We start from the raw sequence: 23,632 nt of genomic DNA, 5'->3' as shown, positions 1-23,632 counted from the left end.
CTGAACCAAGAGTCCCTTGTTCTTTGGCTGTCAAGTGGAGTCACCTATTGCAGGCAGGACCTAAGAGTGGACTCTCAGAGTCCAGGTACAGTGGACTGGGCTGGATTGGTGCACTAGATACCAGGGTCCTGGCCCTCACTTAGGCCTGTGTTGGGGGTCCCAGAGGGCACTGCGGGGATAGAGAGCCCTGAGCCACATCAACAGGACTAAGGCTGGTGGCCCTGGGGAGTCAGTCTGAGAAGCCAGGGAAAGTTAAAGGTGGTCCTCTGCAGCTTCCTCAGGACCCCACCTCAGTTCTTCATCAAGAAAAGAGGAATAATAAAATCTGCCTGCCCCCTACCTCCAGGACATGGAGGAAGGAACTAACTTTTAATGAGAGCCTATTAAGTGTCAAGCATTTTACAGGCTGCATATTGTTTAATCTTCACACACTGTAAGGAGAGCACTTCTAAACCCTGTGAGCCTGCAATGAAACTGAGGTGCAGGGAGGAAGAACCCGGCCAGACATACAACCTTCAAGCCTCCTCACTGCCATTTTGTGTTTCTAGCAACCATCCTGGGAGTTGGTGGCATGCAAAGGAGCCCTTCAGTCCGGGCCAGGTCTCTTGGTGAACTTGAAGGAGAGATGAGCTGTCTTTCATGAACCTCTAATGTATCCTCCTAGAGGGTGATTTAAGTGATGGGATTTCAGATCCTAAGAACTTGCAGCTTTAGGTACCCTTCTGAGCTGTAAAGCCTTTGTACTCATTCCTCCAAAATATCTACGAGAGAGTCAAAGTTACAGGGACTCTCTTAACCAAAAGAGCCCATAGTATACCACCCATGTCCTTCAGCATCATTTTTCTTTCCCCAGCACACCAGGGTTGAGAACATTTAAACTCAGATTCACTGGACTTGAGTTTCTGTTCGAATCACTAACATATAAATGGAGCCCAAAGCTCCCCCTCTTAAGCCTAAAGCTTAGAAACTTGAAGGCCTACAAGGGGATTAACTTGGTCCCTAATTTCCAAGAGACACTTCAGCCATTTCTCTGCTTGTCAGGGCCAGAGTTTGTCCCATGAACAAAAAAGAACCACCCACCCATAATCTGGGGAGGACAAAGTGTGGGGCTCTTAAAATCCCTGTGTCCCCTTTTGGAATGAAACCCCATGAACTCCACCTCCCACACATTGTTACTTTCACACCCACCTCTCTGTCCTTCAGTAGTTGCTTCTTGGTGTCATGGACTTCCTTCTCATCCATAGAGAGGCTGTGTGGTGACTGCTTGCTTACACTCTCAAGAAAATGCTTTAGATTCTGGATTTGGGGTATTTGCCAAATGTAGGAGGGGTGAGACAGAAGAGGCAAAGCCAGAAATGAAGCCAGGAGAGTGTGCAGCCTGTGGGGAAGGCCACTGTGGTTTGCTAATTGCTTGGGGAAACTTTTTTTTCTGTTTTCTCTCCTACAAAGGTACACTCCCAGCACAGAACCTATCTATTGTCTGTCCCCTCTCCCTTCCCCTTTTCTTCATCCTGCTGCTGAGCCTGAGCAAGAAGAAGAGTTAGGGGGAGGATGTCCTGGCTGGTGTGGCTCAGTGGGTTGAGTGCTGGCCTGCAGACCCAAAGGTTGCTGATTTGATTCCCAGTCAGGACACATGCCTGGGTTGAGGGTCAGGTCCCCAGTTGGGGGTGTGAGAGAGGCAACTGATCACTGTTTCTTTCCCTCTCTTTGTCCCTCCTTTCTCCTCTCTCTAAAAATAAGTAAATAAAATCTTCTTTAAAAAAAAAGTGTTAGGGAGAAGGACCACACATCTTTCTCTTTGGGGATAGTCAGCTGTGTAGGGCACCCACTCCAGGGGGGCATTAAGCACAAATTGTGTTAAATAGGCCCTGAAACCAGTCAGCCCTCCTGAGCCCTGTCTTTCCCTTTGGTGGTGGAGGGGATTTCTGGGAATATAAGGTGCATTTCCTGAAGTCCTGATTAATGTAAGTCCTCTCTACCCTAATTGCCCCTGAAGCATTATTCCAAACCTGGAGGTAGCTAAATGAGTGGTCATTTAATAGGATTTTAAACGTTACCAGGGTATATTAATTTATTTTACAGCCGTTGTAGTGGGAGAGAATAAGGCTATGGTGATTTCATAAAAGCCAACTAGTAAGCCCCTATGCACCCCCCCAATGTTTTTACAGTTATTTGTTATCTCACTGAGTAGTGACAATGCTGACAGACAACTAAGAACCAAGTTAAGGAAGCAGCAATGTGTTCACATATTTCTCCTCTATCATACTCTGCTCTCATTCCCACACCCCTCCCCCCACCTATGGCTGGTGAGAACACACTCGCTTAAGACACCACCAAGTGAAAGAGGCTGACCATGGCAATGGGATTAGGTTGCCAATTTGAATTGTGCTTGGTCTTACTCTGGTCAGGTTGGTGGTAACCTAGAGCGATGAGTCCTCTTTTCTCAGGGACTCTGGTGGTCTGAAAACTCTAAAAGAAATTCAAAAGGGAAATTAAAAGAACAAGAAAGTGTAGGAAGGAAGGGAAATGTGTATGAAATTCAAAAGGCATTAAGATTTCTGCCTGCGTTTTCAAGAACTGAGCTAAAGTGTGTTTGTCTCCACTTTGATGGGTTTTTTCACGTGGTTTCTAGAGCCCAGTTCCCTCCTTCAGTATTTCTAGAGTTCTTTGTTTGGGAAGGGCACATTTGAAAAACAAGTGGGTCTGGTCCCCTGAGAGCTCTCCCCACTAGCAGCTGGTGGGGAAAGCTGGCCACCAGGACAGGTAGTGGGGGTGGGAAAAGCCCTGGGAGTTACAGGCAAGTCTGGCCGAGGCCCTTCCCTACCCGCCGGGTGTGCCTCGCCTGCCATCCCAGGGGAGCCTCTGGGCTTCTCGCCATTTCGGGCGACTTGGGCCACAGTGAACTTATTACAGTTATTAATGACCAGAATAACTCCTTAAGCCACGACCAAAGGAAACGGATCCAAATGAGAAAACCAGTGCAGTTTGGGCTCCGAGATGGCTTCGATCGCTTGACAATATCTGCAACTGCTGCTCTGGCATCCACTCCGCAGGGGAAGTGGTGCTTGCAGGTGGACTCTGAGCCCCGGAATTGGCAGTTACCTGAAACAATTGGAGTCGGCAGCGTAAAATAGAAGACATTCCTGGCTACTTAAGAAGACATACAACCTCCTTCCCCACTTGCCCAGCCGCAGGTTTAAGGCAAGTGTCTCCTTTGCTAAGGATGATTCAAACGCCAGAAGGATGTTGGACAGATCAGCGGCTCTTGTAGAATTAGGTAAGTCATGGAGATTCCGCTTGTTTTGCTTGTCAGAGACAGTGACGAGTGCTTACTGCATTTCGGAGCCAACCTCGGGTCCTGGCTTCTGGACTTACTGTGATCTCGAGCCAGCATCTTTGTTTCATTGAGGTTGTTTTCGCGATTGCACAACGAGAACGTGTGCCCAAGGAGAGATTTGAAAGTGCCTTCCCTAGCGCTGGTGATTCTCATCTCCGTGCGTTTACTCGTCTTCGGGAAATTCACTGCATTTCCTTCCTAGAAATGCGGGAAATGTGACGGGCCTGCCATCGCTCCTTCCCGTGGCGGCGAGGTGTGGCCGCCCTCCTCCCAGCGATCCCGGCTGAGAACTCCAACCGTCGCATCCTCAAACTCGCCCACGTTTACATTCTCCCACCCTGGCGACCGAGCTCTGATCCTGCGTTTCTGCGTTTGCTCCTGAGCGGCTTCTGTTACGCTCCTGCGGCACATTCAACCCTCCGAGAGGAGGGTCCCTCGAATCGAGCAGGAGCCGGTACAAAACCCCGCACAGCCTCGTCCCGCAGAAGTGAGCAGTGCGCCGACCCGCATGTGCGTGACTAGGGGCCTGGGAGTGGGAAGGACGCCAGGACCAGCTGGCCACGGAACCGAGAGGCAGCGCCGGCACTGCCGCGGGACCGGGCCGGGCGCGAACCCAGGGGTTGGAGCGGTTGGAGAGCCCCGTGGGCCTGGGCTCCACCGCCCCTCCCCCAGGAGGAGAAGGGTCCAAGGTCGGCGGGAGCTGGGCCCCGCTTCAACGCAGTCTGCTTCCCTGGGAGCCCCGCAGGGACTCCTTTTAAATTTTTTTCACAAAGAAAAGCAAACATCTTGCATATATTTCCATAGTGGTCAGGCCCTAATTATGGAAGACTGCGTTCCAGAAACGCGGCTGTTGCCGCAGCACGGAGCCGGAGTCGCGGAAGACGCTTGGAGCCTTACACAGAAGGACTGCGGGTGGGGAGTGCGGAGCAGATTCTAGCTGGTAAGGGGGGCTCCTGGATTCCCATTCCGGAAACGCGGCCTCTCTGTCACCTCGCAGGTGAGAGCCGGGGAGACAACGGGTCAGTGAGGTCAGGCCTGCCCTGTCCCGCACCAGCGGTTCCCTGTCGCCGGGGCTCCTCGCAGGGCCCGGGTTTGGTCAGCGCCACCATTCCGTTGGGACCCTTTACAGTCTCTTACACTTGCAGACTCGGAGAGAGCGAGAGCCAGGACCAGAGGGAGAGAGAGAGAGAGCGCGAGGGCCAGAGAGAGGGGGAGAGCGCGCGCGCGCCAGGCCGCGGAATTGCGGAAACATCCCCTCGGTCACGTGACCTTCACTGCCGACCAGGAAGTTACTCTCACAGCTGCCAACAGTCTTCTGAGTCCAGGGCTCCCAATGCCGACTGTTTCTCACACCTCACCACCCGCAGGAGTCTGCTGCCTTGAGGGCTGATAGATTTCCTCCTCCCTTTCAGCTTCGATCTACTCCCACCTGCCTGGTTGCATTTGGAGACGATTTCCTTTTTTCCATTCCTGAGACCATGTGGCTGCCATACTTACCTGGGCTGGCCGTTTCCCCACCCGCCCTCCTCCCCAAGGGGGATTACAAATCTCCCGGGGGCGGGGGAAGCCAGGTTGAGGAAGGGTCAGAAAAAGGAAGCAGAGCCCCAACGTCCAGGCTATAACATGATATTCTTCCCTGGGTGCCTTTGATTCTTGGAAGGAAAAAAAAAAGTAGCGCAAGAAGTCATTTTAATGGGCGCCCTCCCTTTCTTCCACTACCGCACTGATACCTGGTCCTGAAGCAGGTTCAGCAGCAGGAACCTCGTGCTCTGGCCTCGCACCCCCGAAAGGACGTGCTAAGGTTCCGAGCACACAGCAGGTGCTGGCACGGCAGACCCTGGCCGACAGAGCAAGTGCTCCGAGGGAAAGGGGCAATTCCCCGAGGGCGGTTTTAAGTCGAGGCGCGCGAGTGTGTCTACGGTGCCAGCTCAGGCTCACGGACGAGGGTGCTTCAGGGAAACCCGGCCCCACTTTCGACCCAGTGCCCACTCCTCCTGGAAGGCCCGCACCTCGGCGTTCAGGGAGCCCGCCCCAGCTGACCCCGCGTAACACGGTCGCGGTGACACAGTGGGCTCTGCTCCCTGGTGCTCCTTCCCCGACCCTAGAGGGTCAGGGCGAGGGGAGTCCGGGCGAGTGAGTCTAATCTCACGCCAGACGACCAAGAACGGAGACGCCGCAGGAAGCCGGCGGGGAGAAAGGCCGTATCGAGCGTACCCGGGCATTTACTCTGGGTGGAGGGGCAGCGCCCCGGCTCCGCGGACCCCCGGGGCACTCCTGGCTCCTGCAGGAACCCTCCTTCCCTGAGCACTGACTTGCCCTCTAGGAGCCCCGGTGTCGCCCACCCTGACGTGATTGTCCGCCGCGGACGTCACTGCTCTCTTAGCGCAAATCTCCCGCCCAGCTCTTCGTACTTAACCAGGGCGCCCACAGGGGCCGCGCGGCGCGCACCCCGGAAGCGCTTGCCGAGACCCGGAAGCAGCGGGAGCTCGGACGCCGCGGTCTCGGGGTCTGCCCGCGCGGCCCAGTCTTGAGGGCCCCCCACTTTGCAAACCTCGTGTCGCACGAGAGCCGTCCCACGTGCGCGCCACCCCTGCCCGGCCGTGGGGCGTTTCCCGCCTCTGAGGGCTTCACTTCCCGCGGGCCAGGGCCTGGCTGTCCTCCAGCGGGGCCCCCGAGGGGAAGGAGGCCCCTCGTTAAGGTCGCCATTGGGTCGGCCGCGGGTAGAGGGAGACAAAGAGGAGGAGGAATTTACAAGCGGCAGGGGCGAGCATGTCATAAACTCCCCAAGGATTACAGTGTAAATTTACTAGGGGTCGTCAGTTGCGATTCATAAATTCCACACGTAACAGAAGCACACCCCAGCCGCGTTTGCGTCCCGCTTCGCTGGCTTCTCCCCCGCGAGCCCGGGTGGGCGCGAACCCGGGGAGCGCGGGAGGCCCCCGGCGCACCCCGCAGCTCGCCCGGGAGCCGGGCTCGCGGGCGCCGGGCGGGCCTCGTGACCCGCTGTCCTGTGAGTGCTGCAGATGCAACCTGGGCTCGTTTCGGTGAAGCAGGAAACATCTGGGGGGACTTTTCTCGCCGGGCGTTCGGGAAAGTATTTACTTCCGAACTTGGCGCTACAGGCGTTCCACCATCCAGACAAACCCGGGCCTGGCAAGGGGGATGGGGCCCGGAGGGAGGGCCGCCCCGCCAGCCGCCGAGGTGCCTGCCTACCGGGGAGCCAACCAGTGGCCGGCGCTCGGGTGAAGGACGAATTAAACGCCTTAGAGCCGAGTCCGCGCGTTCTGGCCTCATTGTTTGAATGTCTGTAGTACTTAGGCGCAGTTTGAGAAAGAATGTCTTTCGTTTCAGAGAAAACATCAAAGACCAGGGGCTGCTCAATATGGAGCACATATGGTAGTCTCCGCAGGCCTTGCCTGCCAAAATATGTTTCTCAGTATTTTTCTCTCCTCCCCCCCCAATCCCTGCCCACCCCTCCTTTTTTCTCCCAAATGGGAGGGAGCTGCAGGGTCGGGTTACCTAGGGCGTCCTGCGTTCGCGGGAGGGAGTCGGCGGCTGTGCGGAGGCGCTCAGGGAGGGCTTGCGGAGCAACGCGCGGCCGGGGAGGGACTTTGACGACGGGCAGCCTGCGGGCCGGGCCTGGGAGCGCCGGGACGCGCCGGGACCCACGGCAGCTGCGGCACAGTCGAGGCTTTTTCCCTTGCAGAGACTCTGCGCTGCCTTTGGCATTATACCTGCAAAAGCACATTTTCCGGTTTTGAAGTGGTTCATGTGGTCGAGATACCCTGGCTGTATCCCCCGGCCTTAGCTTATTGCTCAGTATACAGGAGGCACTTCGATTTTTACTGAATGAACATTGAACAAACTAAGTGAAGGCAGTAGTAGCCTGCAAAGCATTTGCTTTCTTCCGTCTCGGCAAGATTCAGTTGCAAAGTTCCTCCTCCTCGTTAACTGCTGCTTTCATTATGATTATGATTATTATTTAGGTCACTGTCCCAGTTTTTAATATTACCCAGCAGAGGGATTCAGGGGCAGTTGACTAAACGTTCAGGCAGGTTGCCTTAGGAATTTCTCAAAATTAAATCTTGGATATTTGGAGTCATTAAAGTGATCTAGTTAAATTTCTGAACTTCCCTGAAGGTGAGCTAAGATCCCAAAAGCTGAAGTTACTCTCCCAGGGCACACAGCTCGGGGGGACCTGGGTGAAGCTGGGCAAGTGCCCTCTGTCCTGCGCCCACTGCCCAGTCGGCTCGCTACCCCACACTGCCCTCAGTGGAAGGACGAGCTGGATAATTTCCTCTCTTCTAGCTTCTGCCATTATATGGATTCCTTTCATCACCTCTGAAAAATGATCTCGGGATGGTCTCCTCCTGCAAATTTACATGTAGGATTAGTATTAAAGGCAGTGGTAAATTCTTGGGGCTCCCATTTAAAAGAAGATTCATGCTGTCTCCAGAACCTGCAGCTTTTTCTAATGCAGCATGGATGATGGTTGGGGGAAGGAAGCACACCACAGATGGAGCTGATTAAACACCAATCTTATCAAATCTTCCAGGGTTCTGGTGACTTCTATGATTTATACACAGAGACCGGTGGGCAAATTACCTGACAAGTAGTTAGAAAATCTGGACTTTAGACCTGGCTTTGCCATTAACCAACTGCATCTCTTGATCAGTCAAGATCCATTTCTCTCTCTCTCTCTCAGTCTCTCGCTCTCTCCATACGTATGTATCATCTAGATCACTATCCCATATCTAGATCAATATATACATTAATATATAATAATAATAATAAATGTAAATCCAGATCATCTGTTGGTCCATAAATCCAATTTCTGTTCTCATATTTTCTGATGTTGTCGTATGTATCAACATACAATGAGGCCCTTACTTATACCAGATGGAGAAGCAGCAGAGCCAGCACCAGAACTCTGCTTATTCTTGTATTAAATACTCGAGAATGGTGACCTTGCAAAACGTTTTGGAGCTGCCTCAGCCCCTTCATCCTACATGAGCACACTGGGGCACAAAGGGCTGATTTCCTGGGGTCACACGGCTGGAGAGCCCAGCTGGGCTGCCTGGTCAGTGCCACACTCTTCTAAGAAAGTTCTTGCAAAGATGGGACCCACCAGTCTCTGTGGCAGGTTTAAGTGAACATGGGTCGTGTCTTTAGGGTACCTTCTTCTACCACTCCAACTATTCTATTTTCTCATTTATACCAGGAATATCTGGCCCAGAATATAATTAATGGTCTTGGAGTAGGTATTTAAAGCAAAACACAGTCAGTACCATTTCACTTGGGCCGTGCTTTTGTGAACATACGAGCTCTATTGTACGAGACCCTCAAGGATCACTGGGACATGAAGATGGTTTTTCTAATGAGAAATACAGCAGCAAGTCTCATCTGTTTTTAGAGTCTTGAATTCAATGTAAGAGAGACAAAAATCTCTGATCACGCTTAATAAAGAGGGAAAATAATAATTTAAAAGGTAAAGCCAATGTTTAGAATAGTATTCAACCGATCTTTTCCCCTCATACAACAAACTCCCGAATTATCAATTTTGGGGGCAGGTGGAGGAGCTACCTAAGGAAATGGCCACCATTTCAAATAGGATAGTGAAGCTGCTCTTGCTTTGGGGGAGCACCTTTTTGGTGTGAGGAAATGACTTACGGCACTGGCACCATGTTGAAAATTAAGTCTAGCGCGCTTTCTGCCTCCTGCCTGCCTGGCCCTGGTACATGCCGTGTGGCTGGACTCTAAAGTATTTCAGAAGAACAATCACTATATGTTTTCCCTGGGTGTATAGTGGAACAAGCAGTTCCACTGGCCATAAGCAGTCTGTCTCTATCACCTTCAGGCTGGGGGACCTTGATTACTTGGTGGCTAAAAAAAACCCCACATAGCACCAGCTCTGAGAGAGTGTCCCTCAGCAGGGACCTTAGGCATATAGGAATGGGCTATGCAGCCCAGATAGCCCCTCTAGGATGTTTTCCTAGGCAGGAATGGAGGAAGAATGGAGCTGAGAATTCAAACAACTGGAGGTAGGCATGTTGCCTTTTGTGTGTAAGGCTATATGATTATGTAAACTGCTCTTTGCAACTATAGCCTGCACTATAGTAAAAAGAGCTCTCCTGCTCTTCCTTTTAATTCTAAGGGTCCTATTTTGGACCTTTCTTATATGAACCACTCCGGCCCCCCCCCCCCCGCCCCGGGCAATTCTTAATCACAATACTGTACTTCCTGAGGTTGTCAGAATTAAGTGAGATTATCTACTAAAAGTGACTTGCACAGTGCTGGAGACATAGTAAGTACCTGATGCTTGAAATAGTATTAACCATTCTGTGGTTTCAGTTGATGTTGATGACATATTTCTTTACAATTCAGTGTTTCTTGGAATACTAGACCTGAATAGCCAGCTCCCTACTTGGAGGACATGTCCCTGCCGATGTACTTAGATTTTTAATATTCACCTTGCTCAAAGCAGGATTTATTTCTAGTTTCTGCTTCACAGTCTGTTCTCCTAGTCTCTGTGAATGGTACCACCAACCATCAGCCTCTCAGGCTAGTAACCTTGGAAACTGTCACCAGGTCCTCCTAAATATCTTTCAGATCCACCTTCTCTTTTCTCCTCCCCACCTCTTACCTTAACAATGAAGGAAATGGAGTTTGGCCTGCAACATGCCCTCATCTCTCCCACGGCCAGTGTACTACTCTCTAGTCTGTCCTCACAGCCGATGGAGTGATCTTTGTGCAATTCAATTTGATCATGCCACTTCTCTACTATGAAACTTTCATTCACTCCCCATAGACCAGGAAAACCACAATACTGGGCATGTAATGCTCTCAATAGTCTCCCTTCTTGCCACTCCCTGCATACATGCTAATCCCTGTCTTCTGAGCTAAATTTAGCCTCTTTGGCCTCTTGTCTTTGCATGTGTTGTCTTCTGCCTGGTACACCCTTCTCTCTATCCCATCAGACTTCCTTCTTCTTGTCCTGCAAGATTCAGCCTGTCTTCTTCTTGGAAGCCTCCACGAAGCCCCAGACTGATTGTGGAGTATATATCCTATAGGATTGTAATTTCTGTCTCTTTCCCATTAGGTTGTGAGTTCTTGAGGGCAGTGGAATAAGTCTTTAATATTTGTGACCACAATGTTTTCATGCCTGGGACACAGTAAGTGCCCCTCATATGCTTGCTGAAGATGAAAATGGTCCAGAATTAGAATAAATGGCTTTGGTTCTATAGCTTCTTATCATCAAGATTTGGGGCCAGTTATTTTTTTCTGACCCTCAATTTTTCATCTGTAAAACGGGGAGTAACAATGCCTCCTAATGTTGTGAGGATTAAGGGGAAAGTCAGTGCAAAAGCGTTGTGCAAACTCTGTAGCATTGTACATGAGTCATTACTGTAGTCAGTGCAAACCCACATTGTCCGTGCACGTACACATTTTAATACATGCACTTAATGCGTTCGTATTCTATGCATGCAAGTGTCTGCTTGTGCACCTTCACGGTTACCTGGAAAAGCAGTTTTCAAACATACTTTCTCTAGATCCCAGCCTTTAAAAGGCATGCTGAGATAGGTGGATAAATAATTACTTTTGATAACTCGCCCAGGATCTAGATAAAGCAGTTTGTAGGTGTCCTCCAATTAGCAGTCATTCTTTCAATTCATTACATCCATACACATAAATACACACTCTGTGGAAATTTATAGAGCACTGAGCAGGTAATTACAGGCCATTACCATTTTTACTAGTAAAACGGTAACGTTGAAAGCACTTTCCCACCACCACCAGGCTTTCATTTTATTTTCACATCGGTCACTTGCAGCAGCCAAGAAGGCAATGTTTTCCCCATTTTGCATATGAACAAATCGGGGGGTGGGGGTTCGTTTTACAACTTGCCTTGTTTGTAATGTTGCAAGCAAGTGGAGGTCAGAACCTTAGGATGCCCTTTCTCCTGTTTTCTTTCTTTTCCCCCTGGTTGGTGTAGGAAATTTGCGCAGGTGGGGTGATCGATGCGAAGCAGCCAGAGATGACCGATGCGTACCTTGACCTGAGCTTATTTACTTATGCTACTTTGGGTTGCCACAGTTATTTGTGTACTTTGGACCTGCTTTAAATGGGGAATCAGCTATTCTACCATTAGTAGCTGGGGAGGTTCCTGGTGTTTTCGATTCCCCAGAGGGTAATTGCCTCTCCTCCTCTGGCAGCGCTGTGTTGCCAGCTGCTCCATTGACCGGTTGCCCGGCTGCCCCGGGGGCTTTGAAGTGGAAAGCACATCCCAGTTTCTTCCCCCTCGCTGTTGCCTGTAGTGGAAAAAAAAAAAAAAAATGAGAGAGCACCGGCCCTCTTCAACCTCATCTACCTTCAGCCTTTGGTTCTTCTTTAAGAAGCCAGGTGGCGCCAACTCTCAAGCCCTGCTCGAGCGGGGGGAGCTCCCTGGCGGTGCAAAGCGGAGGTGGAAGACCCAGCACAGCCCCCGACTTGGCGTTCTGCGAAAAGAAGCTTGGCTTTTTTCTTCTTCCGCACCCCTCGCAGGAAGAAGGCCAGCCCTAAAGGGAAATGAGGTGTCCTGTGTGCCACATGGAGCTTGGGAAGCTGAAGTAATTAAAGCCATGAGGTTTCCTGGCTCTTCGCGGTGCTTACGTAGGGTTTTGATTTGGAGAAGGAGAGCGAGAAAAGGTGAAGGCCGTTCCAGTCTGCCAGGATCCTGTATCTGTCTGTGCTGCAGATAACATTCCGGGCCGGGAGGGCAGGCGCGCCTGGGTGTGAGCACCGCTACGGGTACGAATCAGGTCTCTGGGTGTCGTGTGTAGTGACCTACCTGTTCCTAAGTGACAGAGTAGGTTCACAGTTAAAGGAGGCAGAAATCCTCCCAGCTCTGAAAGACGGGCTTTCCTCCTGTGACAGCTGAGGGTCTGAATCTATTAGGGAGGCACACGGTTCAGTTTTCAAGCCTCATTTTTTTAAATCCTTGAAATGTTAACAGTCTTTGAACTACTGTTATTTCACGGGGAGAAGGGAAAGACGCCATTATGCAATTTTATTGATTGTATTGATTTGCTTGATTGAAACCAAACTTCACTGAACAAAAATGTTTGTTGAAACTTAGAAAGTAGCTGCTAATCTGGTAATAAAAATTCAGCCATCCACATGTTCTCTGTTGCAAATCATCACCAAACTTGAAGTTAAGATGAATTCAATAAGTAATTTTTAAAAAGTCCACTGGAATACTAAGAGAATAAAGTGCAATTTGAAGATTTTAATTGAAATGACATTAACAAACAAACACATAGAGCACTTAGCAACATTAGTATTGATGACGGTGCGCTATTAATGCTGCTTTTGTTAGTGGTTCCAGTGCGTGTTTATTGCAGTGTGCATTTCAGAGCAGTGTTTTTCATACTGCAGCTTATCAGCCGTTAGTAACTCATGAAATCAAGAATATGGGATTTCACTAGCACTTTTGAAATGAAGTAGGAAAGAACAAGGTGTCAGAAGAATAATAAGGATATTCTTCCACAAAGCTCTTTTCATGCACACACAGACACATACGTGTGTATTGGGTCACAATGTAAAATGTATTTTTTATCATGGATTACATTTAAGAGAAGTTTGAAAGCCGTGGTGTTAGAAAAATTCATGTTTCTCTAATAAGGTATCCCTTTGGGTTTGGGGTGCAAGGCCGAGGCCCCTGCTGCCCCCAGATGTACTACACTGAGCTACAATGAGTATTGCAGACTTCACACCGAAAACAACCCTCGATGAAAATGAGTTGGGAGATGGGTATTCAGTTGTTAAAATCTCAGGAGAGTGGGTTCTTTCCTGGTTATGACAGTATCATAATACTGGATAAGAGATCACGCCAGGCTTAAGGCCCCAGGGAGATGGCTGGCAATAACGAAATAGAGCCCCAGGCCTCAGAGAAGACTGGCGGCAGGCAGTAGGTGGATTAGAATAAGAACTCTGCAGCAGAGACCAAAGCAGAAGTCTTCTTATTCAAGATGGGAATAGGGGGTGGGAGGAGGTTGGCTGGAGTCACAAATTTTGGGACAGGGGGACTCATTATCTTAACAGGGGAAAGTAGAATAATCTTGAACCCTGGGAAGCAATTTAGGAGCTCAGTGATTGATGTTGGGGGCTAGGAATGCTTGTGTTTGTCCTCTTCCTCTCATCTAAGAAGAGCAGACACTACTTTTACTGTTCAAGTTTCAGGAAACTGGTTAAACCATATTTACTGGAGGGCAGGTCATTTTGCATTAAAAGGTGATAGCTCCCTTTGGCTCTTTCTCCTATTTCCCGGTAAGTGAGCCTGCTAGAGCCCACCCCCAGGAATGTCAACCTTCTCCTCTTTCCACTCCAGACATTAGGACCGGTTGGCTGAGCCAAGACCCAGCTTGGGTGTGACCTTCCTTCTCTTCACCTGGCATGGCTTTGGGTTCCTGTACCATGTGGTCATCTAGAGAGAAGGGAGATAGAGATTTAGACTTTGGGGGAGATGGATCAAGGCGCAGGCTCCGTCTTAACATGAGTAGAGCTCTGCCCTGAGGTTTATTCTGTTTTCGCCCCTAGTAATCAGGTAGGCATTATTGCCCATTTTCTATTGTTCCAGAAATATCTATTTCCTGCAGTTGTTCTGGAACTTTAGAGGGCAGCAAAATCACCTGGAGGGCTTGATTAAGTGCAGACTGTTGGGCTCCGCCTCTCCTTTGGACTCACCAGTTCTGGGGTGTGGCTTGAAAATTTGTATTTCTAACAGGTTCCCCAGTGATGCAGATGCTGCTGGCCCAGGACCAGACTTTGAGACCATCGCTTGTAAAATCTTGAGAAGGTTGTGGAGTGGGAAGGTGACTGGCAGGGCAAGATGAAAATGCTCCTGAGTTGTTGGCCTTAATACCACCTAATTCCACAAACCCCACTCCTGCTAAACTAATCTCCTCACAGTCAACACTTCCCAGGTACCAGATCTGGAGGAAGGTGACTGGGTCATAACACCAGTTCTCAGTGGTTATTTTGTGTCTCTCCATCTTGAGAGAATATGGGTTCTAGGGCATCTTATTCTTGGACAGACCACTCAGGAGAGTGACTCACAGTCAAGTCCCTGTAGGAGAAGTGTGCTAGTTATTGTCTATAGACCTTAGCATGCCTAGGTTTCCCCACCATCTTGTACTGTGGGGCCAAGAAGTATAAAACTACCATTCCGAGAGAACCAAGATGGCGGCGTAGGTAGACACACTGCGCCTCCTTGCACAACCAGAACTGACAGAGAATTGAACAGCAAGGGGGTCCGACACCAAGGAAATAGAAAATAAACATTCATCTAGACCAGTAGGAGGGGCGGATATGGGCACCAGGGTGGAGAGGACTCGTGTAGCTGTGGTGGGACCGAGACTGGCGGAGTGTGGGACGACCGGGGAAGGCAGTCCGAGCACTAGCAGACCCTGCGGCCCTACATTTGCGCAGATAAACCGAGAGGGCTGGACTCGAAGTGGTGGAGAGCGGGGCAGGCAGAGTGCGCGTAGCACACCGCAGCCCCACCTTTGAACTTAGATGAACCGGATGAACGGTGGGGAGCGAAGCAGACCACGCAACCCAGGGCTACAGCTCAGGGAAATAAAGCCTCAAACCTTTGATTGAAAACGCCCATGGGGGTTGGGGCGACAGCAGGAGAGACTCCCAGCCTCACAGGAGAGGTCGTTGGGGAGACCCACAGGGGCCTAGAGTGTGCACAAGCCCACCCACTCGGGAACCAGCACCAGAGGGGCCCAGTTTGATTGTGGGTATCAGAGTGAAAGATTGAAATCTGGAGGAGAGTGAGGCGGGCGCCATTGCTCCCTCTGGGCCCCTCCCCCACGTACAGCATCACAGCACAGCAACCAGCGTTACCCCACCCCGGTGAACACCTAAGGCTCCGCCCCTTAAAGTAACAGACCCACCAAGACAAACAAACCAAAAAAAATGGCCCAAATGACAGAACACTTCAAAGCTCCAGAAAAAATACAACTAAGCGAGGAAGAGATAGCTAACCTATCAGATGCACAGTTCAAAGCACTGGTTATCAATATGCTCACAGAATTGGTTGAATCTGTTGGAAAAGTAGATGAACAAATGAAGCCTATGCTAAGAGAAACAAAGGAAAATGCACAGGGAACCAATAGTGATGCGAAGGAAACTGGGACTCAAATCAATGGTGAGGACCAGAAGGAAGAAACAAACATCCAACCAGAAAAGAATGAAGAAACAAGAATTCGGAAAAATGAGGAGAGGCTTAGGAACCTCCAGGACATCTTGAAACGTTCCAACATCCGAATTATAGGGGTGCCAGGAGAAGAGGAAGAACAAAAAATTGAAAACTTATTTGAACAAATAATGAAGGAGAACTTCCCTAATCTGGCAAAGGAAACAGACTTCCAGGAAGTCCAGGAAGCTCAGAGAGTCCCAAAGAAGCTAGACCCAAGGAGGAACACACCAAGGCACATCATAATTACATTACCCAAGATTAAATGCAAGGACCTACATCCAAGATTACTGTATCCAGCAAAGCTATCAATTAGAATGGAAGGGAAGATAAAGTGCTTCTCAGATAAGGTCAAGTTAAAGAAGTTCATCATCACCAAGCCCTTATTATATGAAATGTTAAAGGGAGTTACCTAAGAAAAAGAAGATAAAAAATAGGAACAGTAAAAATGACAGCAAACTCACAGTCATTAACAACCACACCTGAAACCAAAACAAAAGAAAACTAAGCAAACAACTAGAACAGAAACAGAACCACAGAAATGGAGATCACATGGAGGGTTGTCAATAGGGGAGTGGGAGGGGGAGAGGGGGGAAAGGTACAGAGAATAAGTAGCATAAATGGTAGGTAGAAAATAGACAGGGGGAGGGTGAGAATAGTGTAGGAAATGTAGAAGCCAAAGAACTTATATACATGACCCATGGACATGAACTATAGGGGGGGAATGTGGGAGGGAGGGGGTGGGCGGGATGGAGTGGAGTTGGGGGGGGGGAATGGGACAACTGTAATAGCATAATCAATAAATATATTTTTTTTAAAAAAAAGAAAAAAAAACCCTACCATTCCCAGTCACCTCTACAGCAGGAGTACGGAAGGAAGTTTACATTCTCATAATGAAGTGTAGTCAGTCACATGGCATTTGAAAGGCGGAAAAGAGGACATTCTTTCTTTAGCTGTGTAGGTGCACAATAGGGCTCTGGAAGGCATGAGTATGGGCGATGGCCGCATTCCATGGTCCACTGACTGGTCACCAGTCTTGTGGGTGTAGGGGGCTCTGATGGCTGCCCCTGATTCCACTCCCCCAGCTCTTTCACTTGATAACTTGTACTAAATCGGTCTGAACTTGAAAGATCTAGAGTTCTGTTTTCTGTATGGAACCCTGGCCGGTACAGGGAATGAGGTGTGAGAGCTCTGTGTCTGAAGTCTGGACTAGGGTAGGCACAGAGCTGTGTGGACCCTGCAGGTGGTGAGATGACTGTCCTCAGCTGGGAGAAATTTGGGGTTGGTGAGCCCCCAGGAGAGCTTGCTCGCTATCCACACACCACAGGCTGAAAGGATGAGCGTGCTGGGTCACTCTCCTCTCCTATCTCTCACCACAAAGCCTTACTTCCACTGGCTACACCTTTGGATTTTTGCAGCAAAGCAGGAGAAAAAGCAATTTTTGGAGAGTTCTGGCCAAAATTTTTGCTAGGGCTCCATGTCTTTTTGCCCATTTTGATAGTTGATTGTATATTGTCCTGTATGTGCTCTAACTTCTAGACATTCACTCCCCAGTGAGAATACAAGCTACTTAAGGGAAGACAGTGAGTTTTTGTTTTCTAGCCTGAGGGTGAACAGCAAGTTACTTGGGTATGTTTGCCTTGCTCAGTGCGAGTCCAGAGCTGGATGGGCATTGCAAATCTATGTGGCTGCAGAAAATAGGGCCCCTTCTACTGTCTGCCTCCCTGCCTAAACCCCCTGGCTCTCCCCCTTAATGCCCCAAACTGCAGATATTATTTAGGTGCTGATCCTTTGGCCCAGTAATTCTTCCTGAGCAGAGACAAGACTGAGTATATGTCACTGAACTAATTTTTATCAGAAGGAACTGATGGCTCTAGTAACTATGTCACTGCTTACAAATGCATGGCACCCCTTTCTGCAGGAGGAGTAGACATCCGCACTCTGGTGCTCCTCCTGACCAATGAAGTGTGAGTGGGAATGGCTGCCCTTGGTCTTGAGTCCTAATCACGTATCAGCAATGATGCAGATAGAGGCTGCTCACCAGCTTGGGCCCAAAGTGGAAAATGTGGAGCAGGGTTGCAGGAATCCAGGATGGAAATGTGGCTAAAACGTTTTTAAAAATACTAATTTTGTATTAGCTAAGTTATTTCTGTGAAGTGGTTGAGTTTCTAGAGGCCTAATAAATGACACTCTCATCCTGGATGTCGTTGGTTCTGAAAGGCGGATGGGGCATGCGCAGTTTCTTCCTCCCAACACCGATGGGAGCGCTGCTCTTCCCTGGGTGAGGAGGGAAGGTGTGCAAAGAATTACTCCCAAGGAGGTCCTACCCACTGAAAACTGCGGGCGAGGGAAATAGAGGTTTCCGGGGGGATTTCATTACTGTAGAATTTTATCAGTCTGTGTCAGCTAGTCAACCACTGTGTTGCAAGAATTTTTAAAACTATTTAGCCAAGGGCAGTGACCTCTTTTCCCTTAGATTATCAAATAAAAAAAATGACAACAGCCAATACAACAATAGCCATCTGGTATAAATGAATCTAAATTATACCTATTTTTTGTCAAATTGGCAAAAAATATGCTGTTTTTTTGGTGTGCTGCAGAATTTTAGTAGTTTATATGTGCTCTGAGATGAAAAAGGTTGAAAATTGCTGCTTTATGTATCTTAAATAATTTGCCAGAAATCAACATGTTAGGAGAGGCCATACAAATGTTAATTTTAATTTTTGCCTCATTTTTATTCTTGCAAATTTAAAAGCCTAGGGGAAAGTAACAGATCAAGGCATGGAAATAAAAGTTTAAGCAATGGTAATCCTAACCATTATCATGAAATAAAAGTAATTTATCACAGTGCTGCAATAGGGTGGTAACTCCATAGTAAATGGGAATTGAAGCCTGAATATTAATATGATTGACTTTCTGCCAAGATGAGCCTGGCTTATTGTTAACTGATGGCCTGTAGCTCCCAGCTCCACTCTGGCTGCTCCGCCTGAGGGAAATAGGGTTGCTTTGAAACCCAGGGTTCTTAATGAAGCAGTTCCTGACCTTGAAATGTGTGAGAAAATAATCTAAAAGTGTGACGGAAAACTGGTCTATTGAAAAGTTAGTAATCCTTCCAGGGCTGATTTTAAAATAATAGATTTGTTTTATTTTGGCAAATGATATAATAAAACATAACAACATCAAAGAAATTATCCAATTTGTTCCATGTCCTGCAGCCTTGAATATCTAAACTGTATGCTTGCAAATGAGCATCATTATTAGTGAAATTTTATTGCAAAATTTGGCATGGAGTATTTTGGTGTGTCAGACTTTTAGGCACTATCACAGAATTGGCAAGATTCAAGGAATTGTTACTGATTTAATACCATTCTTCTTTATTGTCCCCATAATCACCTGCTTTATAAGCTGTGGCTAGAGCTGATGTGGCAACTGGTAATTTCTTAGAACCCAAATGCATTTACATGTTTCCATCTTTTGATTTCCATCATTTCTGGGAATTGCTAGTCAGTGGAATAAAAAGAAAATACATTGTAAACAATTCAAAACACCAAAAACAAAATTCCTTGGACCTTTTACAGACACCACACATGCAAATAAATGTGACTTTACATTCCAGAGGCATTCAAGCGCGGATTACATTTTCCTCATTAACCTCTTTTTTACCCAAACAGTATTGGTTTTCGAGCCCATCTTGTCAAAATCAAGTTTGACATTTTAAATTACTTCACACTGACTGTGTTCAAGTGAAGAGGTACAATGTCTTCTTTTGATCCCTAGTCATTATGCAATCCTGGTTGAGTTGGACCAGGGGAAGAATGCCTGCCTACTGGTTTAGGATGAAGGTGGGAGAGTGTATTGTACGTAAAATCAACACATTATTGTACTCTCGGTTTTTCTCCTGCACTACTAAAGGAAGAGGTGGACAAAGCAATCTGTGATGTGCATCTGAGATCTGAACATGCTTGTTTTCCTATGGAAAACCAGTTACAAAATGAATGTACTCACTTCTAATCGAAGAAACACCCAATCTGTTTTTAATCAGTCATAACTACTGATTGCTCTAATGTGTGGACCTTAATTTGAAGCAGTGGGATTCTTCTCCTTTCTCTAGGAGGGTCAGTAAAGTTGTTTAGAAAGACTATGATTTTGGTAAGGAGCAGAAATGTGACTTGATTTTTTTTTGGTTACTGCATGAATCTGTCATTTTTGCCCCGATACAGAACAAAACTATACGTTGTTTTCAGTGTTGATCCTTGGCAGTGGATGATGAAACGTTTCTGTGTATTTAGGTACATCCATCTGAATAAAATGAAAGAGTTGTTCAAATCAGTCTCAGTCTGGACTGGGAGTTAAACTACCAGTTTTAGGAAACCCTGGATCAGTTGTCTTCACTCTGCTGTGGACTGTCTTGTTTTGTCAGCTGTTCTTTTTCATTCCCCGCTCTTCTCATGCACTGCTCGCCAGCTCCTGCAATCCCAGCTCAAGATGGCATGACTTCGAGCTGGAGAGAGAACCAACGCTGGTTTTCATAGTGTCCATAGCTTCAAAACACACCCTTTAATGTTATTTGACACATTTTTCTACATGTGCTTTCTTTAGACAGTGGAAAAATACATTATCGAAAGTTTGTCAGCTAAAACCAAATTGCAAAACATTTGCAAAACTGAATTATTGACAAAAATGCATGTGATTCCAAAAGGGCTTGAGCGATTGAAAGCAGTTGCAATATTTCAACAAGAGAATGTTGCTTATCCTCTCCGTTGCCTGATTTTAGATTCCTACGGAGCATACCTCTGGACTTTCACTGCCCCCAGATAGCAGTTTCTATAAGGCGAACGCGGAACAGATTAGAGCTAGAGCTTTAGAACACTGTATGGCATTTATCCCTCGAGTCAGCATTCAGGAAAATGCATCCTCCAGTTCCCCCACAGTCATCTCTAGTTCATAGGAGGCTGAATTCCCCCCTGCGTGCCTGTAGTGTCTAACAGTGCTACCAAATTCCATACCACATTTGTTTCTTCCCTGCGTATGCTGTGATGGCCAAGGAGAAGCCAGGCCCTTGTAGGTCATTTGAAGAGACCTGTTCAGCCCAAGTCACACAGCTTCAGGGTTGATATTGCCACTTACTTTTAAATGTCCTGGTTTGGCTGACACTTAGTTTACCCCTGAGGATGACACCAAAATCAGCTCTACTGCTAAGTAAAAACAAGGCCATTTCGACTGGGAAAAGGAAACAATACTTCATGGAAAATTGCATTTGCATACTTAATGATAATAATTACCAATTAGAATTGAAAATGTTCAAAAACTCTCATGTGTGGTATGTGCTATGTCTGGTGAGAAAGAGTTCTCAATTGCCTTTTGACTCCCACAGAATTACTATCCTGAAAACTGACCAAAGGAAGTAAAAAAAAAAAAAAGTGTTTTTGGGTTTTTTTCACTTTAAATGCACTTCCTTCGTCAGATTACTCTCTTTACTAATAAGAAAAACCACCAAGAGCAATGTAATTTATCTTTATTTGGAATCACAGAAAAGCAAATGTCCCAAACTGTCTTCTGAACTTCTCAGTGGCCTTTGGCTGTCTAGCTTCATTTTGTTTAAAGATGTTAGAGCTGTGTTGAGGTCAACATCAACAATCAGAAAGGAATATCATGGTTCTGATTATCGTTATACTGTTTAGACGTGCTAGACCTAGATTGCCTGTGTAGAAACTTAATGGACTAGGGAAGAGAAGTATTCAAAAGCTTCATGATGGGGGCTTGGACTATCTAGGCATTGGCCAGTTGTTTTATTTCTAAACTCAGAACATCTGATGAAGCCATGATTTGCCTCAATTAGAGTTCTCAGGGCCAATATCTCAGCCCTGGCTGTATATTAAAATAACCCCAGAATTAAAAAAACAAAAAAAGATAGGCAGCCTCCACTTATTCTAATTAAAGTAGAATCTCTCAGGGTAGAGCCCCAGGCATTTTTAATGGGCACCCAAGTTGGGAATCCTAACCCACATGATAATTTCATCTTTCAGAAGGGAGAGGAAGTGATGAAGAGGATTAACACCCTGCTTCTAATTCTGGCCAAGTCCCAGGCCCCGAATGGAAAATCAGAAGTGACAGGAATCCTGGAAGAGGGCCACCTGGCCATCAGAAAATTCCATAGGGATATGGTCATTGCCAGATGCACACTTGGTTAGTTTGAGCTTTAAAATATCTTGGGAATTTATGAAAGCCTGACTTTGACCTCCCAGTCTAAGAGCTCAAAAAGAAGCAGTGGAGGTTCCTCAAAATAAAATTCCAATGCTACTATTGTACATGGTCCAAAGCAGGGGTTCAGGTGGGAGAAGAAGAAGAAAATAAAATGGAAAAAGGTATCCAAAAAAATTTAGTGTCTTCATGCAGGAAGCTGTCTGCTGATATCAGATATATTTATAAATGGTGTGTATAAAATGTGAAAGATGATCTAGAAAAACTAGTATAGATACAAAAAATTCTGTCAATAATATGTGAGAAAAGAGTCAGAAAGACTAAATCCAGAAGGATTTGGATGGTAAAGAGGATTGTTTGAGACAAAAGCAACTATAACGTCTATGCAGGACTGTGTCAGCCTTTTGTCAGTATCAGGTCGATGGAGGAGAAGTTACAGGTGGCCACACCCTCAGACTCATTTTACTCTTTAGATTAGAAAGCATGGGGCAAAGTTTGGTAAGAAGGAATTGAAGAGTAAAGTTACTTAAGAGCTAATGCTAGCTGTCCTAAAGAAGTTCAAACAACTTATATCAAACCAGAATATTAATAGAATTTCCAGAAGAAATTGCTTTAATCTTCAAAAAATATGGAGAATGAAAGAGGTGCCTGAACACTATCCCCATTTTTGTTCAGAAAGAAAGTGGAAAAAGTCTTTGAACTACAGACTCAAAGGCCTGCTGATTCTTCTGTTTAAAAATTCTAGAATTGACTTTAAAATGCAGTTTGAATGCAAAGTTTGCCAAGTTAAATCACACCTATGACATGCATAGCTTAGGAAAAGAGTAGAGACATACAAACATAAAAATTTAAACAATCTAATTCAAATCCAGTAATGAATTATCTTTGAGAATTAGACAAAAGCTAAATACCCTCTTAAAATATTTAGATATTACAGTAGAACAAACCATCCCAAAACTTAATGGCTTAAAAGAGCTCTCATTAATTTGCCCACAATTCTGCAATTTGTGCTAGGCCCAGATGGCTGATTGGTCAGCTGATTTCATCTGGGATCACGCGGGCTGCATTCATCATCTGATAGCTTAACTGAGGCTAGATGGTGAGAGGCAGCCTCAGTCACTTGTTTGGTGGTGGTTGCTGGCTGTCAGCTGAGCCACTTCTCTCCAGCAAGAAAGCCTGTGCTGATCTACATGGTGGGCACAGCATTTCAAGAGAATGAGAGCAAAAGCTTCAAGGCCAACCCGTGGAAGTCACATAATGTCGCTTTTTCTTCATTCCATCGGTCAGAGCAACTCACAAGGCCAGCCCAGATCAAGGGATGGGGAACCAGTCAATACCTTTAGAAAGAAGTTGCTACAACTTCTGTAACTAATCTACCACACCAGAAAAGTGCTTCCTCGCTAACGCACGTAACTGCAGCCATGCACTACACAACGATGTTTCAGTCACTGATGGACTGCATATGTGATGGTGGTCATACTATAACGCAGATGAAAAATTCCTATCGCCTAGTGACATTGCTGTATCCCTGGGTTTCATGTCCATGGACTCAATCAACCACAGATCAAAACAGTATTTTCCCAAGTTTGGAAATCTGTGGATGCCGAGGGCCGACTTCATGCATTCACTGTTCTATGCCATTTTTTAAAAAGAAACTTAACCATCTGTGGATTTTGGTATCTACGAGGGGCCCTAGAATCAGTCCCCCACAGATACCAAGAGACAACTGAGGAGTCCAAAGTTATACATGGATTTTCAATTGCACAGGGATTGGAGCCTCATATTGTTCAAGGGTCAACTGTATGATGTCTTCAGTCTCTTTTAATCTAGAATAGCACCGGTGCATGCACACA

The sequence above is a fragment of the Desmodus rotundus genome, chromosome 9 (genome assembly GCF_022682495.2).
Source record: "Desmodus rotundus isolate HL8 chromosome 9, HLdesRot8A.1, whole genome shotgun sequence".
NCBI lineage: Eukaryota > Metazoa > Chordata > Mammalia > Chiroptera > Phyllostomidae > Desmodus > Desmodus rotundus.
The sequence above is the reverse complement of the archived record's forward strand: the minus strand, read 5'-3'. Positions refer to the sequence as shown.